The sequence below is a fragment of the Mesocricetus auratus genome, unplaced genomic scaffold (genome assembly GCF_017639785.1).
Source record: "Mesocricetus auratus isolate SY011 unplaced genomic scaffold, BCM_Maur_2.0 Super-Scaffold_100042, whole genome shotgun sequence".
Classification (NCBI taxonomy): domain Eukaryota; kingdom Metazoa; phylum Chordata; class Mammalia; order Rodentia; family Cricetidae; genus Mesocricetus; species Mesocricetus auratus.
In genome coordinates this window covers 2788259-2814299 of record NW_024429219.1, presented here as the reverse complement: position 1 = coordinate 2814299, position 26041 = coordinate 2788259, and the positions used below count along the sequence as shown (strand labels likewise).

General features: G+C 51.4%; 1 long non-coding RNA gene across 2 annotated transcripts; it reads right to left on the bottom strand.

The window, feature by feature from the left end:
* Window positions 1-11789: 11789 nt before the first annotated feature.
* LOC110342665 lies at window positions 11790-20913 on the bottom strand. 2 transcript variants are annotated; one of them, XR_005872924.1, is made up of 4 exons: window positions 20873-20913; window positions 18693-20250; window positions 14178-14892; window positions 11790-13882 (listed from the first exon to the last, which is right to left on the bottom strand). It is a non-coding gene; the product is annotated as an uncharacterized LOC110342665 (long non-coding RNA). The 2 variants fall into 2 exon arrangements; XR_005872923.1 differs by lacking the exon at window positions 20873-20913 and having other exon boundaries at window positions 18693-20859.
* Between the last annotated feature and the right edge of the window lie 5128 nt (window positions 20914-26041).

The window sequence follows — 26041 nt, the reverse complement described above, 5'->3', positions numbered from 1 at the left end:
AGGGGGAATCTGAGTGCAGGGAAGGGGGGGGCACCTGAGTCTCTCACTGGGAACATCTGGCAGGGTAAGCCAAGGGTGACAGAGATCGAAGCTGGACAACCAACACCTGTCTTCCCTGGCCTCCCGGGGGTCAACAGAAAGGTCAGTGAGGGGCATAAGGATGTTTGCCACACATAGGGACAGGCAATGGGCAGCAGCTGGCGCAACCCACCGTGGAGGTGGGGAAAAGGGGGCCTGAGCAGGGTCTGCGTCAGGGCAACCCCCGGTTTGTCTCCAGGTGCTCTGGCTGCGCATCTGAGAGTACTGGCGTTGCAGGGGGAGGCACTCACATACACACAGAGGAGATGATGGGGAGACAAGGTTCAGGACGCTAATCTGTGAGCCAAGCAGGCAGAGGGAGGGGCAGTTAGAGGAAGCAGTGATGGACTGGATGAGGGGAGAGGAAGGAAGAGTGACTGACTTGAGAGTCTGAGGTTTCCCGAGTGAGTTGCAGCACTGGGAAGACCATTGGGCCCCGTTTAGACAGTAGCCATTTGGTTTTCAAGTGGAGTCAAGCAAGAAGCTGCGTCTACAGGACCAGAGCCCTAGGATGGCGGGCGGGCAGTGCGAGCGGGCGTTGTGGATCAGTTGCTCCTGGGGACTGGTGACACAGTTGGTGAAAGAAGCAAGAGGAGATCAGGATGGTGGCTGGGAGGACTCAGTCCTCTTCAGGCTGGCCAGTGAGGAGCAGGAGCCAGCAGAGGGGCTGGAAATCAGTGGAAGAGAGAGGCAGGACGTAGCTCAGAGGGAGAGGGAGGAGGGAGGTCAGAGTCTCGCGAGCGTGGAGAAATCCCCTGAGTTAAATACGCTGAGAGAATGGGGTTAAGTCAGGTGTGTCCCTCGGCTCCTGAGACACAGATGTCCTTAGCAACGTGGAGAAGGTCAGTGCTCAGTGGCAGGGGTAGACTTGACGACGCGCCAGGCAGGTTGTGCAGCTGCTGAGAATCCAAAACAATTCCTGGAATCCACTTAACCCGAGGCTTGGCGTGGCATCACTCATCCCCCTGCCTTCCTCAGAGTGAGGCGTTATTAGGTCATGCTTGAGATTCTGCTAGCCTTGAGGTCTGCTCTAAGCACCGGGGCACACAGTGTGCAAATGAACATTTTCCTCCAAGAACATTCGTGCCCGGGCCTCCTGGCTCAGTAAATTCTCTGTGTGACAAGGGAACTACATAATTAGCACCTTATTTCTTCCTTTCCAGTGGCCTGGTCAGCCTCTGGGTCCTGGGCACAGACAGGAACTTCACAGATTCACAGCCTGAGCATGTCATTGTTTTCTCATCGTGGAGAAGACCAGTTATGCTGGGAAGTTACCCTAAATGTGTCAGAATGGATGAGCTTGCTCCCCCCCCCCCCGTCCTGTTATCTGTGCTGCATATTGAAGACTGTGTCTACACGCTACCGTCTGGAAGTGTCCTTCCAGATGCTCATCAGATTAGGGTTTGAAGGTATATCAGATGTCTCAAAACCCCCTCTATGACTTGCATTGATACAGTAATTTAATACTGCCTGTTCTAAATCACTGAAACTGAACATTGATAAATCCGAGACTTATCAAATGACATCCACATGTGGAAACTAACTTCAGACCCCAAATTCAGACCCAGAGCTGCCTCACGTTCCCCTCTGCCTGTCTCTGAACTTGAAAACCATCTTAACAGCCACCCAAAGGGATTCAATGCCAAATACTGACATTTTCCCACTCATGGCAGAAGGCTGAAGCTTTCAAAAACCAGACACTCTGATGGTTCTGGCTTAAGCCAGATTGTTCTAGATCTCTCCGGAGGAACAGTCACTGTGGCTGGACAGCAGAACTGTTGCTAAGCAAGTGACTCAGGCCTGTCCTGGTGTGCCCCTGTGACTTCCTTGATAGATCTGCAGCTGGTCCTAAGTGAGGGTACCTTTCCAGTGGCTTACAAGGACTATATTCTCACAGGGTTGGGCACAGCTGGCCAGGGGCACAACAGAACTGAGAGACACCCAGCTAAGGCCTCTGGTGGTGATGCCATTGCCAGGCAGCCTCGAGCCCTGACAGTCGCTCTGAAGCCTGCAGAGGATCACCCACTATTTTCCGGTGTTTTCTTCTCCAGCAGATATTGGAGCTAACAGGCTGTCAGAGAGCCGTGGTCCACCTGTAGCTGCCTCTGCTTGGCCCAGTCACCATAGTGCCCCAATCTACACTCAGGGAAGGGAGTCCCGGGTCCAAGGCACTGGGAATGCAGCATATATCTTATTCTATGCTTTATTTTAATTTACTCCATTGCTTTACATAAGGCCATTTTCATGCACGTACATAATACCCTTTGAACAAACACTTTTATAGTTCTTCCCCTCCCTATCTCCTCCTCTCCATCAGTCTGTTGTGTCCCTCTGGGCAGTTTTGCTTGTACAGCTTGTTTTTACTTAACAGATTTTGGGTTTAATTATGCATATGCGGGGGGGTGCAAGTGAGGCTAGCTGACCCCAGAGGCCAGAGAGGGCGTCAGACCACCCAGAACAGGAGCCTCTTGTGGTTGCGAGCCGCCTGGCTTGCGTTTCCGGGAAATGGAACTCTACTAGAGCAGCAAGGCCTCGTGACTATAGAGCCGTCTCTCCAGCCCCTTGCTTCTGTCGGCACGTCATCTGTATGTAGGACTTTACTATTTATGTAAAATCCATGGAGAGAAGACGTGTGCTTGTGGTGTGTGTGCGTGTGTGCACATGTGTGGTGTGTGTGTCTGTGTGTGAGTGTGTGTGCATGTATGGTGTGTGTGCATGTATGGTGTGTGTGAGTGTGTGTATGTGTGTAAGAATGTGTGTCTGTGTGTGTATGTGTGAGTGTGTGAGTGTGTGGTGTGTGTATGTGTGTGAGTGTGTGTTAGTGTATGTGTGAGTGTGTGTGGTATGTGTGTGTGGTTGTGTGTGGTGTGTGTGAGTGTGTGTGAGAGTGTATGTGAGAGTGTGTGGTGTATGTGAGTGTGTGAGTGTCTGTGAGTGGGTATGTGAGTGTGTGTTTGTGAGTGTGTGTGTGTGTGTGTCCAAGGCAGGAACCAGGAACCTCATGCATACTAGGCAACCTCTTTGGCACTGAGCTAGACACCCAGCTGACTTTCCATTTTTCATTTTGACACACTGACTCGTTAAGTTGCCCAGGCAGACCTTAAACTGGATGCCTCCTGCCTCAGTTTCTCAAGCAGCTATAGTTACAGGCCTGTGCCTGTGCCTGTGCCATCAGCCTGGTTCAAGTGCACACGCGTCTTCACTCACTGTGTGAAGAGTTCTCAGGTCAGTCACTCTACACACATCCCTCAAGTCTCTACACACACATCTCTCGGTCACTCTACACACCACACCCTTGGCAATCGACCTAACGGAAGTGTCTGCCTAGGAATCTAGGGCATCCCTGAGGATTAAGTGGCATGGAGTCCCTGTAGTTTGTGACAGCTCGTGTGTCAAACTGAGTGGCTAGTCTCCTCTTGCCATTCCTCTGGACAGTCTTTAGCTGTCAAGAATGGGGACACTGGCTGTGAACTTGCTCATTCTCTCCAGGATTCTCTCTGCACATGTGGAGAAACTGCGGCTGTGAAAAGCCAAGTGTTGATCCAGGATCAGAAGCACTGGGTGGTACCCGCAGCTCCTGTCAGCCCATCCTGAGCCCCATGCCGCTGTACTTTAGGTCAAAGCTGGAATTACCCAACTTTGGTTGATCATTTCTAAAGAGTGAAGGGCCCAGTGCTTCCTGGTTCCCGGGGCCTCCATGTGGCTTGAGACTCATTACTCTCCCAATTCTCTTTCCCATACAGCCAGGCCACCCAGCATCTCCCAGTCAGGACGTTCCCTGTGCTCTTCGAAACATTAGCCTGTCAGCAACCCGGCTCTCTTTAATCCCAGAAAGCTCTGACCGCAGGATGATCCACGGCCTCCTCACGCATGGCACAGCAGACAGCGCCAGACACATGGAAGGAGCTCCCGAGGATGACTGACAGCTAGATTCCTGGGGCTTGGATGTAAGCAAGCTTCAGGGAAAGAGAGAAGCATGGGGTGACCAGCTGTAAAGGAGCTGAGGGGATGGGTATGTGGCTCTTAACTTCTCTTGGGGTGTTGTGATGGGTAATTTTATGTCGGTTTGAGGCAGGCTAGAGCCCTCTGAAAGGAGAGAGCCCCAAATGAGAAAATGCTCCAATGAGGTTGAGCTATGGCAAACCTATAGAACATCTAATTTCCTTCCTTCCTTCCTTTCTTCTTTTGTGCATTTTCTTAATTAGTGATGGATGTGAGACTGATTGTGGGTGATCCCATCCCTAGGCTGGTGGTCTTGGGTTCTGTAAGAAAGCAGACCCAGCAAACCATGGGGTGTAAGCAACACCCCTCCATGCCATGTGCGTCAGCTCCTGACTCCAGGTTCCTGCCCTGTTTGAGTTTCTTCCCTGACTCCCTTCAGTGACGGACTGCAGATAGGGAAGTGTAAGCCAAACAAACTTCCCGAAGTTGCTTTTGGTCGTGGTATCATGACAGCAATAGAAACCCTAACTACGACAGGTGTAATCCCTGGACAGTGCGGAATCTGCCAGGGAACAGGCAGGCACTGCTGACAGACTAGGGGCCTAGATGTGTTACTTTATGTTTAAATGGCACTGCTTGGATTCTTTACTTAACTCGTAAATTTAAATTAAATACCTTGTATGTAATACACAAGTTTAAATTGTCCCATAATTAATAAGTACATTTTAATTAAACGCTTGGTAATTAATACATACTTTTAAATGAAATGCTCAGTACGTAATAAGTTTAAATTAAGTATCTAATGAGAGTTCAAATGAGACGCCTAGCCCATGTTGAAGTTGTGGGTACAATATACCCAGTTCTTGGTAAACTGGCAAATGCCTAGCAAGTCACCTGGGGAGGAACAGCAGATTCAAACTCAGCCTCTTTGGAAAAACAAATTTGTACAGTCAGCTGCTCAGTTACACAGTGGCTGTTCACAGCTCTTAGCCCTGATGATACAGACTGTGTGGAGTGTGCCCCCCTCTTGCTGGAGTATGAACACTGTGGGGTGGGATGACACTTGGTGACCTGTGTGCCCTTGTGCTTGGCCCAGAGCTGGGACCCATAATTCCCTGGAGCATCCCCGCAAAGTTCCTTCCAGTAGCTTGTGCTGGTGTCACGCAGTCAGCTCCTGTAGGTTTTGCTGTGTGTTCCCCTGGGTCTGAGTTGGGACATTTTGTGGGTTCTTACACACCAATCAACACCTGCCTTCTGGGTTTGACTGCCCTCACCCACGCATTCAGAATGCAGCAAGTCCTCCTACATGTATACACACACACACACACAGACACACACACACACACACACACAGAGAGACAGAGAGACAGAGACAGATATACAGAGACAGAAACACACACACACATACACAGAGAGAGAGAGAGACAGACAGAGACAGAGACAGAGAGACAGAGAGAGAGACAGAGACAGACAGAGACAGAGACAGAGAGCTCTCCTCTTCCATATAAGAGATCAGGTCCGCACACAGAAGCCACACCCTAAGGCTGGTACCCCAAAACTGTTGATGGAATGAGTTCCCACAACAAGGACCCTCAGACCCAGTGACCCCCACAGTGCCACAAAGCACCAAGGCACTGCTGAGAGGCTAGTTTGTCACCAGGCAAGCCCAGCAATGGTCGGGGGCTTTGTGACAGATTGATCTGTGCTGTGCCAGCACTGCACCGGCTGACACTGTGAACCTGGCACCAAGCACGGTCAGGTGAGCTGAGTGTTTTCTTTGCTGAATCATCTTGGGATGATTCACGGTTTCTTCATGATGGTCTCTCACAGGCTGATCCTTACCCCATGCCCTCTGAAGCTGCTGTGCTGACTCTGGCCAGCTTGGCCTGGCCTTGGGCCAGTGAGCGACTGCAGCACCCGTGGTCAAGGGTGACAACTTGACAGCACTTATTTATCAGATGTGTTGAGATGGGAGGAAGTTTGAGACCCCTAGTGTATCGGTGGCAGCTGCAGGCCCCGATGCTGTCAAAGTCTGAGAAAAGACCTCCCGCCTCTCCTGAGAGCTGAGGTCCATCATAGCCACAGAAGTACAACCAGCCTTCTTTTCAATCTCCCCAAAACCTGTTCATTCAACTGCTCCTGTCTCTTGGCCAAAGTCACTGCTGCTGATAATCGGTAACTCTGCTCAATGGCCAGGATGCAGTGCCATACCCCATCTGGCCAATGCTACATACTGGGGTTCTGGTTTGCAGTTCCCTCAGGGAGCGCCTCTGCAAGAGGTTAAGCCAGACCAGAAACGAGAAATAACACCCATGTCAACGACACATGTTGATAGGAATAAGAAAGTTATAGTTGGAATAGAAATTATGGAGAGGGGAGCAAGGGGCATGAGGGGGGCAGTGCTGGGGGGGAAGCTAGGGAGCTACTGAGAGTGTCCGTCACAGGGATCTAGGGGTGAGAGTGTGGGTGAGCAGTTAGAGACTCAGGCGAATATTCAGCCACTCCTCCGGGGGACAGTGAAGAGCCAGTGCAAAGGTCCTGTGCAGACATCGCGTGTTGCACACAGAGGAAGCCAGTGCAAAGGTCCTGTGCAGACACCGCGTGTTGCACACAGAGGAAGCCAGTGCAACGGTCCTGCGCAGACACCGCATGTTGCATATAGGTAAATCGAGGCATCGAGGGCAAACGCAGGTGCCCACAGCTGGAGAGAACGAAAGAACGAGGGTGTGGGCTCTCCTGAGGAGCAGCCACCTTAGCTCAGCCTCTGCAGCCGAGGAGACCCAGGGCAGGGTGGGCAGCTGCCAGAGCAGGCTCTAGGGCTGATTCACACCCAGGGCCCAACAGATCCTCCAGGATCCCGAAGCTGCCAATGCTGTTGATGGTGGCATATGCAGAATGCCACCGTGAAGTGCTTTCCAGGGTGAGCACCGCTTTCAGCTATCACCGAGGCTGGTGCCTCTGAGGAGGCTTCATTCTGAGTAGCTTGGTACCATGGGATGCAGAGCTCCTGGACTCTGCCATCCGGAACAGACAGAACAGAGCGAGGGCTTCTAGTACTACCACTGGCCACTGCTGTACAGGACTGTCCTCCAAAGCAAACAGACACCAGCTTGGGCAGCTGCACAGTGCCCACTTGTAAATGCTCATCCCTGCTGAGCTTGCAGACTGCTGACATCCCCCTCAGAGGAGGAGGAGGAGGCAGGGAGAGCAGTTGGACCCTCACTTGAGTATCCAACCACCACCCCCAAACGACTGTATGCGGTTCTGCTCCAATTGCATGTGGCCTCTGGGTCTTGGGCAAAGAGTAAAGAAAGGGGGTTCCATCTGCCGAGTGGTGGGAGAGCCATCATCTCTGCTGGCTGCAGACCTCCCAGGGTGGCTGCCTTAGGGTCACCCATGGCTCTGTCCGTAACCCTTTGCCCACTCTCTGTAAGTGAACCTAAGGAACTCCTCAGTTCCCCAGGGTGGGGGTGGGGGTGGGGGAGCTTTGGTGATTTAGATGTTAGTTTGTCATTGGGACCTTGTTGTGGGTGGGGGGGTATTGCTAGAGTTTTCTTTCCAGCCTAGTCCCACAGCCGTTTAGCCCCAAAGAAACACATGACGCTATATTAGCTATAAAACTGTTGGCTGACGGCTAGGGCTTCTTCTTGACTAGCTCTGTCTTAATTATTAACCCACTTCTATTCATCTGAGTATTTCCACGCGGTCTTGGCTTACCGGAAAATGCCCAGATCTGTTACTCCTTTGGCTGCTACATGACATCATCCCTCTGCGGGGCCTCTCTGCCTACTGTTCCCAGAATTCTCCTCATCTCCTAGTCCCACCTATTTTCATGCCTCTACTGGCCAACAGTGTTTGATTCATCAACCAGTAAGAGAAACATACATATAGAAGGACATCCCCCACCAGAAGGGTGGATGCTACCTAGTGCCTCCCAGAATGTTCTCGCAACCCCATCCAGTCTGCAGAAGAGGCCCCTGGTCCATTCTGATGGGTGCTCTATGCTCCCTGTGACCCTCCTGGAGGAGCTCAGGAGAGGCAGCATAAGAACACAGCATGGTGCCAGGGCATTTCCCACTGGCAGATGAAATCTTGCATCTGTTTGCCGAGCTGCTGTCAGCAGAGCTTCAGGGCCAAACAGAAAATGTGTTTATCCCGGTCCCTGAAGCCTCTTGTTTCCATGACTTCATCCGCACACTGGGTCAGGTCCCGGATCCAAATAGACTGAGATACAGTGCTCACTCAGTTGACGGAGGTGACCCAGCATGGCCGGTGTTTAAAAACTCGGCCTGAAGCCACAGGGTTCCTATGCGGCTCATCTAGACACTGGAGGGCACACAGAGGAGGAAGGATGAGCCAGGCTGTGGCAGGCTCAGCTACTTCCTTCCTACTATGGGATCCAGCGGCTCCAAGTGGGCTTGGCCAAGGCCCTCAGGGCAGAGCTGGAGTCTGTTACCCTGTTACACACCTAGCCATGTATCCACTCCAGGGACAAACGTGGACCCTTCTGGCCTGCATGTGTGTGTCCTGAGCTAGGCTGAGAAAGGAAAGCAAATGAACTACAGAACGGCATCTGGGAGTCAGAAATGCACAGAGTCACACTGGCAGGACTGAGTGTCTGTGCCAAGAGGTCAGCTGACATTTAGAGTCCCTGAAGTAATAACCAGAGGAACCCAACCTCTCTATCCCAGGCGAGGGGGGTCAGGAGATCCCAGAGCAACACGGCTACATCTGCAGAGCAGAGAAAGGGCCGTGTAAGTCACAGCACCCTTCCCTCCCCTCCCCACTCCTGACAACACTTCTGACACTGCTCACACTCTACATCCTAAGAAGTGAGGTTCTTTTTGTAAGGAGGACACAGGCAGAAGAGTCTCATCTGTGAGGACAAGTTTATGTCAACCCAACACAAACAGAAGTCACCGCAGAGGAGGAAGCCTCAACTGGGAAAATGCCTCCGTAAGATCAGTTTGCATACAAGTCTGAAGGACATTTTCTTAATTAGAGATTGCTGTGGGGGGACCTAGCCCATCCCTGCGCTGGTGGTCCTGGGTTCTGTAAGAAAGAAGTCTGAGCAAGCCATGGGGAACAAGCCAGTAAGCAGCACCCCTCCATGTCCTCTGCATCAGCTCCTGCCTCTGGGATCCTGCCCTGTGTGAGCTCCTGTCCTGACTTCCCTCAGTCATCACTGGTGGTGCAGAAGGTGTGAGCAAGATGAACCCTCTCCTCCCCAAGTTGTCTTGTGTCTTGGTGTTTCATTGTGGCTGTAGTAATCCTAACTGATACATTACTGATACATTACGATACATCATCAGCGGTTGGTGAATGGTTTCAAGATAAAGGCTCAGGCACCCTTGGGAGCCACCCTGTGCACCAGGATAACTGCTCTGCCACCCTCGCTGGGCTCAAGGGTAGTCTGTCTTTGCCCTAGTGTTGAAATGCCTCAATGTGACATTCAACAGTTTCACCCTCTGCCTCTAAATCATTTGTGCACCCAGCTCCGGCCCTTTCTCCTCCGTCAAAGACATCAGTGCACATTCCTTCCTTCCGCCCTCTGGACCTGACCAGGAAGCCCTCCCCCAGGCCCTGTATACTCACCCAGCTTCACCTTCTGCAAAGTCTTTGTATTCACACACTTCACAGTTCCAGAAGTTTCCACCCACAGGGGACTGTTGCCTGGTCTGAGTTGAAGCGGAAGATCATGGAGGAAGGGTGTGGTTGAGACAAAGCTGCCTAGCTCAAAGCAACCCTGGGTGGGGCAGACGGGAAGAGAGGAAGGAGTTAGGCAGGAGACAGCCCCCAAGGAACACCCCTAGTGATGTGTGTCCTCCAGGTTAGGTCCCCCACTCCGTACAGCTTCTAACACCTCTCACAAGAGCCCCGCCAGCTGGGAACCAAGTCTTCGGCACATGAGCCTGCGCAGGACACCTGTCTTGAAACCATGATAGCTGGCCTTCCTCGGCACCCTCCAGCCAGATGACCCCGGACTTTGCGCCCCAGAGCAAAGTTCATCTCTCTGACTCCTCCAAGCCTAGTACAACTTGATCTGACTCTTTTAAGACATTATTTTTTTCTTAGTTATCTGTCTAGGTAAGGGTGCATGTACACCAGTACGGCTACCCCAGGAAACCAGGAGATCACCCTGAAACTGGAGCTACAGGTGTTTGTGAGCTGCCTGGTGTGGGTGCTGGGAACTAAACTCAGGTCCTCCATAAGAGCGGCAAGCTTTCTTAACCACAAATTAATTTTCCAGACCGCTACTTCCGCCAGTAGCTGGCCCACCTCACCTCTTAGTGACGGCAGGAAGACCCCCACCTTTGCCGATTCCGTTAGGTTTCCGACAGCACCCTCAAGGACCCACCTTCCACCTTTCCTGAAAAGTTTTATTACATTTATTAATCTAACGTGGGAGAGCGAGGGAGAACATGCTTGGCACATAACACACACCACGGTACGCACATGCCGGTCGGAGGACAACTTGCAGGACCTGGTTCTTTCCTTCAATCGTGTGGGTCCTGGGCCTTGAACCGAGGCTACAACCTTCGCCCACTGGGATACCTCCCCTTTCTAACCGGAAAGGGTGGGGAAGGGTGGGTCTGTGAGGTTGAGGGCCTGGCTGCCAAGCGTTGCTGCCTCACAGGACGGCAGTGCAGAGACGATGCCTCCTGCCTCCCTTGAGGACCGTGACCGGATTCCAGAGCCCCCTTCGCTTTCGTCTCTGTTCAAAGTGGGAGAACCTGTCTCCTCCCCACAGCCACGTCTCCAGTCTCCTTTCCTCCGTGGAACCCGGGACTCTGGTGTGACGGGGAAGCCGTGTCCTTTCCTCCCAGGGCTCTGGGAAGCTGAGCCCGGCAGGGGAGCTGAGGCGGGGGGATCATGAGTCCAGCTGTAGCTTGGGGTCCGGAGCAAGATCATTTCAAAAAAAAAAAAAAAAAGAGAAGGAAAGACCAGAGGAGGCAATAAGGAGTGGGAGAAATCTGAGAGCGTGGCCTCTCCTCCCTAGATGAATCGCTTCGCCGCCAACTTGCATTTCTTCAGAACTGACAAATGACGTTTTAAGCCCATTTCCACTCTCTGGTCCTCCCCTCCTCTCCGAAGATGTGTTGGGAAGGGGAGGGCGTGGGATCCAGCCGGGACATTTGTCTCCGTGCAGATTGGAGAATCGGTGAAAGTTAAATATTTATGTTCTCTGCACCCAGCTTGTTTTCTTCCGAAACCAGAGGTCACAGCCCTGATGAGGGAACAGATTGTTGACTTCTGTGTCTAAAAACACCCAAAATATCTCCCACGAAGGCCCCTGTTCCATCCCTTTGTTCTGCCTGGGCGAGTGAAGCTGTCTGTGTTCTAGACAGAATTCCAAATGAGATGATTTGAATGGCATTAGCAGCTGCTGGATGGGAAGACACGAAGGGTGGTGTTGTCAGAGCCTTGAGCAAGAGCAGACCTCCAGAGAACATCTGCCCAGACTCCATGCACGCTGGAGGGTGCCGGCCCAGAGACACCAGGGCAGGGGGCTGTTCTCTAGCTCGCAATCCCTGGGTGACAAGGCACCACCATCTCCCAGGCTGCCATTGCCTGGTGAGCATGCGCAGCAGTTTGTCTGCGGTGGCCACCTGCTTGCAGGAAGTGATGGTGCTAAGGGAGTTGTTGCTCGTGTTTGAAGGGAGGGGTGGGAGGGGAGGGAGAGAGAGAGGAGACAGAGACAGGAAAAGGGCAGAGGAGAGAGGGAAGAGAGATGAGTGAGATGAGAGACAGGATAGAAGGGGGAGAGGGAGAGAGAGAGACAGAGACAGAGAGAGAGAGAGAGAGAGAGAGAGAGAGGAGGGAAGAAGGCAGACAGAAGTGAGGGGTTCTCCCTCAGCTTCTGAGTCACCACCACAGTCCACCAGAGCAGAGCCTGGAGTCAGAGCAGCTGCAGTGCCACACCAAGGTGCTTTCGGCTGGGACCTCCAAGGCAGTGTTGTGTCAACAGCGCCAGCGCGTGTGACTTCCACGGCCGTGGTGCTGGGTGTGCTAACATCCTTCGGAGTGTCTCTGCAAGTGTGTTTCGTGACGTCAGCATTTAAATAGACAGAGTTTCTCACAGCAGTGATCTCAGCACTGAGGAGGCAGAGGCAGGAGGATGCGTCTAAGTTCCAGGACAGGCAGGGCTGCGGAGGAAAATGATGCCTCAGAAACAACAGGAACACCCAAGCGGATAGACGGTGTAAGGAAACGACCCTCCATGAGGAGGTAGGCCCCACAGGCTGCTCGGAAACAGCAGATGGTCTTTGAACTTGACCCAGGAAGCATTGGGTCTTCCCGATTCACAAAGGCCTGGACATTTGGGACACACCACTATTTCCTCAGATCTCAGGCCTCAGGTCCCTGGCCCTTTTGTCTCCCCAGATCAGGGTCTCCCGAATGCAGTCTGCTGTGCGGCCTCAAGAGTAGACCTTGGAGTAACCACACAACTCCTGCATGACCTTTTCTGGGCTGTTGAAAAACAAACTATTGAACCCGGGTAGGGCTTCAATAACAGAACAAGGACACATTCATTCTGAAGTCCAGCTTGGTGAGCCGGTGAAACTTCAGGGGTTACTAACCGGAGTTCAAGTGAGGGGTTGCTCGCAAGCACAAGAGTGACTCGAAGCCAGCGGCATCATCTCAGCGTGAGTGACAGATCATGCATGCTGCAACCCTGAAGCTCCCTGCATGACTTACAGACAGCTAGGCAGTCAGAGTCTCAACCCTCCAGCAGCTGTTAACCCTAGCAAGGGGCCTTGTGAATCTGATAAGATTCCAGAAACTTTTAAGTTTAATTTGTTGCCTGAGCTTTGTTAGTTGATTGGGGTTGCGGGGGTCATAAGGAGTCTCTCTCGGAAGCATTTTGGTTACGAGGCAATAGCTGTGGTACTCTTGCTTGCAGAGACAACCGGCTGCCTTTTATAAGCCTCCTGTGCATTAGGAAAAAGGGAAACGCTTGGAGCTCTGGGCACTGTGGGGAATGGGCCAGGGGCAGAGCGGCTCTGGATAATTTAGAGGAAGACCGTGGGCGGGGACTCGGTGACACCTAAAGACCCTGGGCGGAGACTCGGTGACACCTAAAGACTTGTGGGCGGGGACTTGGTGACACCTAAAGACTTGTGGGCGGGGACTTGGTGACACCTGGGCTTTATATCACCCCCATCATGCTGTGCCTAGGAGGGACCTTCAGTGCAGTTTCCAAGTGCCACTCCAACAGAGAGAACATCACCTGGATAGATAGTCCCACGACGTCACGCCATCCCATTGCAGTGACAGCTCCCTTCACCAGAAGGGCTGTAGCATGACAGGAGGAGCTCGATGACAGGCGCTTTACCCTCAAAGGGAGGAGGCTGCGGTGAGCTAAAGTGTAGAGGCATGCTCCAGGGTCCCCATGGGTGCCTCTAGCACTGGCGAGCTCAATGACAGAAGTTAAAGGAACCAGGTCCCAGGGAAGGAGACCGACCCTCCAAAGTGCAGGCACCACCCTCCCTACTACCTCCAGGCCTGCTCTTGTTAAAGGCTCCCATGGTCTCCATCGCCAAGGGCAAGGCTGAGCCTGGGATCCGGCCACATCTGAACTTTCTGCAGCGGCTGACTTTCTCGGCACCATCTCCTGCTTGAACGATGTCTACATCCATCCACGCTGTCGCCTGTCTCACTGGAATCCTGAGTGAGTCTCCTCCATCCAGGGCTCAGGCAGGGTGTTGAAGGGGTAACAGCAGGGAGTCCCAGAGAAGAGCATCAAATGGCTCCAAATGGGTGGTGCCTTTAGATGGAGCAGTTCCTCTCGAGTGCGCTAAGAGTTGGGTGTTGCTCCTGCTTGGGGACAAGTTCTTCCTGGTCTCTGTTGTGGCTGACACTGGAGAGCGAGAAGCCAGACACTGGAGTGCTCTCTTCACACACACACACACACACACACACACACACACACACTCACACACACTCACTCACACACTCACACACACACTCACACACTCTCTCACACACACAGACACACACTCACACACACACTCTCTCACACAGACACACACACTCACACACTCTCTCACACACACAGACACACACTCTCTCACACACTCACACACTCACACTCACACACACACTCTCTCACACAGACACACACACACACGTGGCTTGAGAAAACACCTACATACCTACAACTCCACAATCAGGTGCACAGACGAGACCCTCCAAGAGAGACAGGGTGGCCACATCCGGTTGCCTGCTTAGAGCCTTCTCTCCTTCAGCCAAACTCTGGGTCCACATATCCACTCGCCCTGTACCTTAGTGTGAAACCGTAACATCCCAACCTATCGTGTTCCACACCTCCCTCCTAACTTCTCTCTCACTTCTTCAAAGGATGGTGCCCAAGGTCCCAGTGTCTGTCTCATGCCCTTGAGAAGTCTTGGCCCATCTGGTAGGCTCTTTCTGTAAAGGGTCCTCTTTCTGCTTCTGGTTAGAATAGATAGGCTTGACGGAGAAAACGTCCTTTGGTACAGCATGACTTGTCAATGGAAACTTTCCTATTGAAAATGTCATTTGTCTAGAAGACTCAGGAAAATTTCGTGAAGCCAAATCTGTTTGGGGACATCTAAGGGCAACTAGGCTGGTAGGGGTATAAGAAGCCAAGGCCCAAGAATAAAAGGCCATCTTTGGAAGGAGAGCCAAGGGCTTGGCATGACTTTTCTTTTTTTTGGAAGAAGTTGCTGACTTGCAAAATAGGCAGTGAAGTCTAAGCTGGGCTGAGTGTTGTGTTGGCGGGGCTGGGGGGTGACCTTAGGCTGCCAAGGAGAGTGTGCCACACACAGCCTGCATGCTGGATGCCATCCAGGGTCCAGGAAGACATGTGACCCAATGCTGTATGACTTCCTGGGGAGACATGAGCAAAGAAGAACTCACTTCAGATAAGCCACTGATGACAGACCAAAGTAACAATGCCATCAAAGTGCATCTGAAAAACTAATGTGTTTTATTGGAGTTACACCAGTATGGATAAGGGTTTACTTCCAGAAGCATGGCTAGCTCAAAGGTGGTGTCACCACCAGAATGTCTACCATGGGTGACAGCTCATGAAAGCTGTAAGTCTGAGGCTCTCTGCATGACTTGCAAGAAGTCCCATGCCTCAGGGGGTGTCTTTCCTCCCCATTTGTTCTTACTGCATATACAACCTTGGGGAAGGAAGAGCCTGTGAATCTAGTGAGTTTCAGGGATATCCTGAGACTTCTGAGTTGTTGACTTCCTAAGTCTTATGAGTTTCCCTCCAGAAGGAAATGTTTTAATTTGGAGGATATTGCTACACTGCATCGGGGTAAAGAGCATTCCAGAAATGGGGTAGCACTAGACCTTCCAACAAAGAGAAATCGTAGAAAAGAAGAAGCCAAACATGAAATATGACGGTCAAGGGTCAACTTCAGGCAGTGCAACTCCATGCGGTCTTCACCCACTCCCCTCACCTTCTAGAAGAGCGGCTGAGGGAAGGCGCCAATTTAGAGCTGTGTGTTCTGGGACTGATCTACAAGCATAAGTCCAGACACTTCGAACCCAAAAAGGAAAGCTTGACGTTGAACTCCAGGCCTCTCTCACCACATGCGGTTCTGTTAAAAACCTGGGCTTCCAGAGTGCTCTTGAGTTTTCAAAAATGAAGGTTGGAAGTAGGAACCAAGACAGAAGCAGACAACACAGAGAAACCCACAGTGACTCAGGGGTGGCCACTGTTCAGGCTTGAAGGCAGCTTGATGAATACATTCAGGAAATTTAAGAACAAGATACGGATTCTTGGCCCAGAACTGGAAACCATAAACATAAATCAAAGAAAGAAATTCTCAGACGTAAAAATAAACACCACAAATTAAGCACTTATTCAGACAGACAATCCTAATGAAAGATGTGCGGGAGGGTTTCCTACATCCACGTCACAGACGGGGACGCCCAAACCAGGATGTTAAATACGAAGAGATATGTAACCTCATTCATCATCAAGTGGGTAAAATTAAGACTGTAAGAGGCCACCACTCCAGATCGACTAGAATAGGTTAAGCTCGAAAGCCTACACATCAAAGGAGAGGTACTGAGCCTTCTCAACACAGGTGGGAGTACACACACACACACACACACACACACACACACACACACACACACACACAGCTGTGGCTCTGGGAAAGCCCTAGGCTGTCCCCACTGACGGGCAGACAGGTGCATGCAATGGGACCCTGACGTCCCCACCCTGGGTGAATTCAGAGGGGAATACTGTGTGTGATGCAGAGCAGGGAGAGCTTCTGTCCCTTTTGCAGAGCTGTGACAAAGTACCTACTGTCACCAGCTTCGGGGTAGGACTTGTTTATTTTGGCTCATGGTTCCCGACTGATTGAGCTGGTTGGTGGTCACTTGTCCCCATGTTTCTGGGCTCAGTTTGAGGTAGAACAGTATGGAGTTTCTCTGTGGAGGACACTGGCACACAGGAAGAGGCCCAGGCATGACACAGACCCAGGGACAAGCCCCTCCTGCCTCCTCCAGTGGTTCGCTCCCATTCCAGCCTCTTCCAATAATGCTATTATTTTACAAATCGGTCAAGAGGCTAATCCATCAGTATGTCAGAGCACTTGTCATCCAATGGTCTACGAGAATGCCCTCAGAGACACATCCCCGGAACTCTTGGTCCAAGCATGCTGACACCCCAGAGTAACAGCTCTAGATTGCTTCTCAGCGCTGTGATGAACACTGTGCCTTAGGCGTTGTTCTGTCGTTGTGAAGAGACACCATGACCATGGCAGCTTGTAAAGGAACACACGCAACTGGGGGCTTGCTTATAGCTTCTGAGGCTTAGTCAGTTATCATCATGGCAGGGAGCATGATGGCACACAAGGCAGGAATGACAGGCAGGGTAGGCAAGGTACTGGAGGGGTAATTGAGAGCTACGTCCTAATCCATAGGTGTGTGTGTGGGAGAGAGAAAGAGAGAGAGAGACAGAGACAGAGAGACAGAGAGACAGAGAGAGAGACTGAGCCTGGCATGTGCTTGCGAAACTTCAAAGCCCATCCCTAATACCCCTAATAACGTATTTCCTCCCACAAGGCCACACCTCCTAGTCCTTCTAATCCTATCAAAGAGTTCTTCTCCCTAGTGACCAAGCATTTACATATATAAATATATGTGCCTATGGAGTCATTTTTGCTCAAACTAGCTACCACAGGGAAGAAAGGGTCTATTTACTATTACAGCACATCACTGAGGGACTACAGGGCAGGAGTCCAAGGTGAACCTGGAGTCAGGGACTGAAGCAAAGGCCACGGAGGAACACTGCTCACTGACCGGCTTTCTCTGGCTTCTTCTCAGCCTGCTTCCTCGCACACCTCAGGAATATGACACCACACCATCCACATCAGTAAAAAAAAAAAATGCACCACAGACATGGCCACAGGCCAATGCAAGGGAGGCAGTTCCTCAAGAGACGGCAGTTTGTGTAAAGTTGACAAAGATATATCAGAGCAGTTGCCACCACAGCCATCGGGGCAGTCATCTCCACAGCCATCGGGGCAGTCACCTCCACAGTCAAGGAGGTATAGGGAGAGATCTACATACCCATAGCGCTGACCACACCCATTTGGGTGTGGTCACAGGTATGTAGACACAGTGGATAAAAGAGCTAGGGGGAGGAGACTCTCTCTCTTTGGGTTCCTGTTGCAGCCTGGAGAGCAGCCAGTGGGCGGACCTTTGATTCTTTCTTTCTTCCCACGTAAGTGATTTCTCCTTCAATAAAATATTATAGGACATCCCTATTTTGTGTAGCTTAATATTTCCACATTAAGGAGGCATTTGTTCGTTAACTTAGAACAATGTGTTGTGTCCTGTTTGAACAAATGTGAGCACATATAGCCACAGAAATGAATTCCTGGCGCAGCCAAGGGTTGGGTGAGCTGTTTAAGACACCGAGCAGAAGGAGCTGTAGGAAGAACACGTTCAAAGTTCCCATTACACAGATTCTAAGTTCAACAAGCCCATCCCATGGCTTTAGGATTCAGTGTAGTGTTTGCCTTAGGACAGAGGTTTTGGGGGCTAGGATTGGGGTGCCAGCAACTGGGGTTAGAATGGGCTTGCTTGGTTTGTGATAATCATCAACCTGTGACCTTGTCGGGTGGGTACTGTCCTATGGAAGCATCACTTAAACAGGAAATGTTCACTTGTGAACAGCAGCCCTTGGCTGGGGAGGTGGCTTAGCCTGTGAAGTTCCTGCACCGTGAATGCGAGTAGCTGAGTGTGTTCCCTAGAATCCACTTAAGAGCCTGGGATTGTGACACACATTCCTGCAATCCCAGTACTGGGGAGCCGGAGACAGGAGAATTCCTGGAGTTTGCTGGCTACCCAGACTGGACACCAGTGAGATCCATGTTGAGTGAGAGACCCTACACGAAAAAAAAAAAAAAGGCGGATTGCAATTGAGGAAGATGAACACTCTGGCCTTCACAAACACTTGCACACACGCGCACACACACACATACACAGATACCAGCATACGTGCACATGCAAGTGTGAGCACACACACATACATACTCAGGCATGTATGCAAGCATATACTGTGCTGTGAAATTTTTCCTAGGGAGACATAACACGTCTACTCACCCCATGTAGGTAACCTGTGACAGACAAAAGTACCAAATATACCAAAGTCCAACCTGGTGAGCCAGTGAGTTGATGGTGGTTAGTTCAGGAGTGCAGATGGCGCTTGTTGGTTTTGCCAACTTGACCCAAGCCTTCACACCGCCAGGAAGAGGGAATCTTAACCGGATAAAGAAAGTCTCATTAATATTTTTCTTGGTGAATGACTGATGAAGGAGGACCCAGTGCTGCCCCTGGACAGGTAGATGGTCCTGATGGTGTAAGAAAGCAGACTGAGGAAGCCATGGGGAGCAGGCCGTTGCATTTATTCATGTCCTCTGCTTGAGTTCCTGCCTCTGTGTTCCTGCTTTGAGTTCCTGTCCTGACTTCCCTTCATGATGCATTGCAATTGCGAACGGAGGCAAACCGTTTCCCTGGAGTTGCTTTTGTGTTTTATCACAGCAGCAGAGACCCTGACGAGGGCAATGGATGAAGGGTCACAGGACCGTGGGTGGCTGAAGGGCAGCTCTACCCATGAAAAGCCTGTCCCACCATGGGTAATGGCTCATGAGAACCACATACCTGCAGGCACGCACACGTACACACACACACAGAAATAGAAGCAATGGAATGTACCCAGCATGCATTCATTTCTTGTCTCCTTTACTTCTGAGCTCCTGTTACCCCCCACCTGCACGTCTGTATTAGCCACCTGGCTACCACCTGCACCTCTGCAATAGCCACCTGGCTACCACCTGTATTTCTGCAGTAGCCACCTGGATCCCACCTGCACCTCTGCAGTAGCCACCTGGCTACCACCTCTCCCATTACATTCTATAACCCAGCACAGCTGCTGTGTGGGTGGTCTCTGATCTGGAAGGGCTGAGCCCTCAGGACTCTGGCCATTCCATGCCATGCGTCTATCCCGTTCTCCTGGTGTTTATACTCTCTGTTAGAAGACTGCATCCTGGACACAGGGGGTCCCCCACTGCCTGGAAGGCTCCTGTCTTGGTTGTGGCTTGATATTGCTCTGGGAGCTCAGCTCATCTCCTTGGGGCCTTGCCTTGATGTCTCAGCTGAAGGAGCCACCTATCCCGCTCCAGAGTTTCATTCTCTGCAGACGGGCTCTCCCTCACCCGTGTTCTTCCTTTCTCCTCCTCCCTCCCTGCTCAGTAGACAGGAACTTGCAGAAGAGCAGACCTTGTATTCCTTATTATGCACTTCCAGAACACATCAGACAGTGTTTTGCATATATATGAACATAATAATTACATGTGAAATGAATAAAACAAGTTTGGAAAGTGCCCACCACTTATCTCTCCTAGAAAGTCTCATTTACATTAGCATTTTAATGATTCTAAGAAGGCTTACAGTACAAAAGAAAGCTGCTTAGCCCCCACCAGGCATCTCCTGGCCTCTGCTGAACATGACACACAGTCTTGAATTACACCTGCCAACTCGCCATGCCTGAGGACGCCCAGGGCTGACATCCCTGTGTCGGTCACAAGGCTGAGAGTCACACCCATGTCATGGTCATGTCCACCTCTGCAACAACCGCAGAGGCCTGGGTGTTGGCAGGTTCAGGTACCCGGCCAGAGGGTGGTGTTTTCAGGTTCTTGACCTCTTATGCAAAACCTGAAATAAAAATTCACTGATTCACACAAGTACTGAGGAAACAGTAAAGCAGAAAAAAGAAGGGAGGAAGAGAGATGGAGAGAGGAAAGGAAGAAGGAAGGAAGGAAGAGAAAAGGAAGGTCAGATCACTTTCCAGACAGCAGTAAGTCAGAAAGTGAAGACATTCACGGTCCCCATCGACTACAGTTTAGGCCTTTGTTTTATAGGGTTCTGGGACAGGAAGAGTTTGGTTACAAGAGGTATAATTTGGGTGGTTTTGACTGACACAGACTCGCCTCCCACAATGCATTTGTTTCTAACCATATGTACACCCACTTATACACAAGGGATAAGAGGGTAAATAGGAGATTCTCGTTCATATTTCACGTGACGGCAGTTTTGACACAACACCCAAAGCCAGTTCAGACTGGATTAACCTTCCTACTCTCAGGCTAGCATGGACTAGGAATGCATTGGAACAACAACTGTCTTTAGTCTCATGGTGAATTAAGAGAAGAAATGTATAACACAAAAATGTAAATGGAGCTCTTAATTGGTCTAAACAATAAAAGCCCAGAGTCAGATATAGAGGAAAATGCTGAGAGACCAGAGGGAAGAAGGAGCAAGCTACAGCCATCTTTACCTCATTAGCTTCCCAGCGGAAAGAGAGAACGAGTTCCTGTTTCTTCCCCTTCCATCCTCTCTCTGCCCAGCCATCTCACTTCCTGTTTCTACCCAGCCATCTCACTTCCTGTTTCTACCCAGCTATCTCACTTCCTGTTTCTACCCAGCCATCTCACTTCCTGTTTCTACCCAGCCATCTCACTTCCTGTCTGTCTGTACAGACCTCCAGGCCTCTGTGGTTAGCTAGTGACAAGCTCCATCCTCTGACCTTCAGACAAGCTTTACTTGTACAGGCGAGGTATCACCACAGCAGGTATGAATGCAGCTAGATACAGCTGAGAGTCTTAGATTGCCAACAGGTGCTAGTTGTGTTGTTTAGAGTTGAGTGTGTAGGATACAACTAAATGTCTCAGGCTGCTGAATGCATTACTCTAGAAGGGTTATGTGCATAGCCTAAAGTCAGGGTGACCCCGGGTTACTCAACAATTCCCTGTACCTGCCTGCCTCAGTGACAACCTCAGGGCATCCTCCTTCTGTTTGGGGGTGTGAAGAAACTGAGTCACACCGTGATGTAGCTGGCAGGTTTCAGCCTCCACCTCCCTACAAACCAATGTTCTCACCTTCTCAATGAAGAAAGGCCGTGAACTAAGGACCCAACACAATTGCCGCTCCACTCAACCCCTGAGCTCATCCCTCGCCAGCACAGGCTATGGAGATGCATTGGTGGCTTGACATCCAGGGGAACATGCTTCATTCACAGTCATGAAACATTCTCAGGCTCTGCTCATTCATTATCCGCACACAATTCCCTCTCAGGCAGACAGATCTCTGTGGGTTCCAGACCAGCCAGGGCTACATAGTGAGAGCCTGTCAAAAGCTATCTATCTCATAAAACTCTCATGCCAGCAGACAGAAAAGATGGCAAGCTATCACCAGTTCCAAACTATATAAGGAAGGATGATTTAAGCTACTAGAAGGGGCACAGGTGTCTCCTTGTCACTCACCTGGAGACGTTCGAGGAGTTGCTCTGTGTTGCGGCTACAGTTAGCGCCACATCAGCCCTTCCTGGCTTGTGTTCTACCCTGCGTGCGTCTCCGCTCTCGGGTCTCATTTCCCAAAGAAATATACCCGGAGGCAGAAACAGAACTTCTCACCAGTCACAGGCAGCTCAATCCACGGCCGTGTGCAGGAACCACCCCAGGTTTGGCTGTGTCCCCAGGGCAGTGTTTCCTGACTTGAGGCTCTGCTGTGTGAGTGGGGGGGGCTGTCCAGCACAGAGTAGGATGTTCAGCAACGCAGAATATTTTGCAATGTCCCCTAGGGCCACCTGATCTCTGTCCATGAGAAACCCATGCTTTGTCAGGTCAGAAGGAAACAAAACCACACAAGAACCCGGTGTCTGCAGGGGGCCTGACCATCCATCACTCCGTCAGTGCAAGGGACCATTGCTCCAGAGCAGAACCCTCCGAAAAGGTGCCCCTAAGGATTTTGAGGTGGTTGGTCAGCAGTGCGCAGAGTCAGGCATCTTCTTTGGCTGTTTGTTTTGGTAGGAATATTGATGTCTTCAACCAATAGACAGCTTTAAGCACTACACACTTCAAGAGCCCCAGCCTAAGAGGGCTCCTGTTGTACAGTCTACTGGGAAATAGATAAGGTGGGTTGGTAATTCGCAAGTCAATTACGGATAGCGTAAGTGGTGTCACCAGTAGCCCCTGGAAGCAGGCTGCTACCTGGAGGAGTGTGGTGAGTTAACGTTTGTCGGGAGTCTCAATCCACACTCCCCCTCTCAGGTACAGAGCAGGTCGGCTGGCTCCTGCTGCAGCCCCAGAAACAGCCTCCCACAGAGGAGGTACCCCTTCCCAGTCTGCTTGCTCCATGAGGGATCAGGGAGAATTCACTTCACAGACCCCCACCCCTCTCTGACTTAGTGTGACTTCCAGAGTCATGTGAACATAGGGGTGAGTCTCTGCCAGGTTCCCAGCACAAGGCAAGACTCCCAGAGGCCTCTATGGGCCAGCAGCTCACCACACACACACACACACACACACACACACACACACACACACACACACACTCAGACTCCTGACTGGCATTTCTCGTCAGTGGTGGCGGCTCTGCATTCTCTGTGGTTTATTAAAAAGACAGGTGCTCTGCTTTAAAACAATTCCAAAGGAAATCCAAATAGCTTCTGTGTTAGAGAGAGAGTGCTCGAGCAGTGTTTTCATAAGAAAGTCTATTCCAGAGAAGAGAAATCCAATTGTATGCTGAAAACAAAAGAAGGAAGGGAGAGAGGGAGGGAGGGAGAGAGGAGAGGGAGAGAAAGAAAGAGAGAGAGGGATAACATTTGAAAAGTCTGTGATTCATCAATTAGGCTATGCTGGTTGGGCAATGAACTTCTGGGAACCTCCTGTGTCCATATCCTTGTATCTGGCTTTTCACACAGGTTCTCGGGATTAAAAAACCCCTGTGTCAGCAGATACTTCACCCCAAGAGCCCTGTCCCCTGGTCCCACTGTTTCTTCTTTTTCATACCTTGACATTCCTCGAGGGATGCCCTTAAAATGTCCTTCACTGGCAGGATGCTGGCATCCACACAGGGAAAATTAGCAAAAGGGGACAAAAAGAAAACTCTGGAATTGCTGCATACCTGCCTTTCCCAGCAGGTTCCTGCTGTGGCTTCTGTCCTTGCTAGCGGGTAGGGTCTGCTTGGTTCTGGGGTGCGGAGTTCACATCGAGATATTTAAGGATCAGAATTGGGGGATGAAAATACCATCATTCCTGAGGGTTTTGTAGTGTGCAAGTATCAGAATCCTCAAGGGATGGTGAAAGGCATTTGTCTTAAAGTTCTCTTCTACCCGCATGGCCCACCCAAGAAGCAGCCGCAAGGAGAGCACTCTGCTCCTGGTGCTGGCAGCTGCCAAGGCCAGGGTGAGGCCGGCACCTGCTGCCAAGTTCTTGATCTCTTAAATTGCCCAGCAGGTGCCCTAGGCACCTGCTTGCAACTCCAAAAGGTGCTAGTTTTCATTTATTCTCTCTCTCTCTCTCTCTCTCTCTCTCTCTCTCTCTCTCTCTCTCTCTCTCTCTCTCTCTCTCTCTCTGTGTGTGTGTGTGTGTGTGTGTGCATATGCACACACATGTGTGCATTATGTGGGGGTGATGGAGCGGAGCATGTGGAGACCAGAAGACCCATGTGGAGTTGCTTTCCTCCTTTCCCCTTGAATGGGTCCCAGGAATTGAACTCGGGTCTCTAGGACTGCACAGCCAGTGCCTTTGCAGTTGAACCATCTCTCCAGTCCCCAGGGGTGGTCTCTCTTTCCACTCCTTCTCTGAGCGCCGTCTCTCCACACTAGTGGAATGCAAAGAGCATAAAGAACACGGCATAGGGGAGCACAGAGTCACTAATGCCTGTTGCCTGTGACCCCAGAGCACCCTGTGACCCCAGAGCACCCTGTGACCCCAGAGCACCCTGTGACCCCAGAGCACCCTGTGACCCCAGAGCACCCTGTGACCCCAGAGCACCCTGTGACCCCAGAGCACCCTGTGAGTGCCGTAGAGGTTCTAAAGGAAGCTGACTCACCCACGTCCCCCAGACCACCGCAAAGTGACCCACCGACCAACCAGAGCCGAATTCTTAGCTGATACAGTGGGGAGAGCCCCGCCCTCACAGAGCTCCAGGCAACAAGAAGGACAGATACCTCCTGGAGGCGGGTCTGGGTTTGATTGGCTTTTCCAAAACTCATAGATCTGACTGAAATATTCACGGTGGGATGGCTTAGGTGGGCCACAGTCAGGCAAGCGAGCTGGAGCAAATGGTGATGCATTGACAGTTACTAGATAAACACACGAGTTTGCCCTGCAGAGCTGATGATGGTCATCCCAGAGATGGGCATTTGCTTAGGTCAGATATTGGGCGTTTGCAAAGTCTACATGCAGACGGAGGGGGTGCTCCTGAGGCTGGCAGCTGCGGTGTCTACCCATGTGCGGGTCTGGAGAGAGCTAGGGCGGGTAAATGCTTCCACATTAATGCCGCTGATGAAGTCCTGGGGCTGTGGAGCATCTCAGTACTCAACACTTCGGGAAACTTCCAGGCTGGATGCTACGAAGAGCCACACACCGCTGCAGAAGGAAGCGTGACCGTGACAGAGAGGGGGGTTGACAAGGCGTCCGTGTGGCACTTCGGCCGTGACCCTGCGGAAGTCGGCAGGCAGGAGCTGGCACCTGCAGGGAGGAGCCATCGAGTGGCACAGAGCAGACTTAGGAGAGGCAGGAGCTGAGATCCCCGAGAAGCTGGAGAGTGCTTGATTGGAGGTGCCCTGTTGCCATGCTGAGGGGGAGATGGTGGCAAGTGGCTGGCTGGCTGGTTCAGAGAAGGAAGTCTCCATTGCAAGGAGAGGGAAGAGAGCCCACAGAGAGCTTGGCTTTTGAACTTGATCTAAGAGGTGAGAGGGATCCACTGCAGAGTCTGCTGTGTGTGGGGGGGGGATGCTTGTTGAGGCAGGAGGGGACTGGAAGTAACCAAAGGGCCATGAAGAAAATGAGTTCTGGAACCGTTGATGTGTCTGATTTATACAGCGTCCCAAGCTTTCCCTGGGAGCCAGCACATACTTCATAATTGATTACGCAAATAAAGTTTTAACTCCAACCTGCTGGGGTAATAGCATGGGTTTTTGCCCACTCTGCGATCCCCTCCACACAGAGCAGGTGCGTTTCTGCTGAGGCGAGGAGGTTGGTCATCAAGCGCTACCTCAAGTTGATGTAGCCGAGGGGTGCTGCCTTCTCCTATATATGAATTGATTCTCTCTGTATTCAGGAGCCTTTTTAAACGTGACTGGAGTGATCTGTCTTCATTTACGGCTGTGGGAGTTGGGGGGAGAGATGACATCTGAGTGAAGGTCACGGCCACAGGGCACATGGCCCTCCTATGCCGCCAGCAGCCGCAGCCAGGTGAGCTGAGGAGCAGCCACCAAGTTGTGTGGTTGCCCCCGCCCCAGCCCCAGACCTCGTATGTTGAGGTTCTAAGCCCTTAGGACCTTAGAATGCGACTGTATTTATTTAGAGACATGGGGCTGTTCCATGAGTAATTAAGTTAAAATGAGGTCAGTGGGATTGGCCCGGCTTTAATGCCAGTGCTGTCCTCATAGGGAGACTAGGATTCAGAGACGCATATAACGGCACTGGGAAAAGGCAGT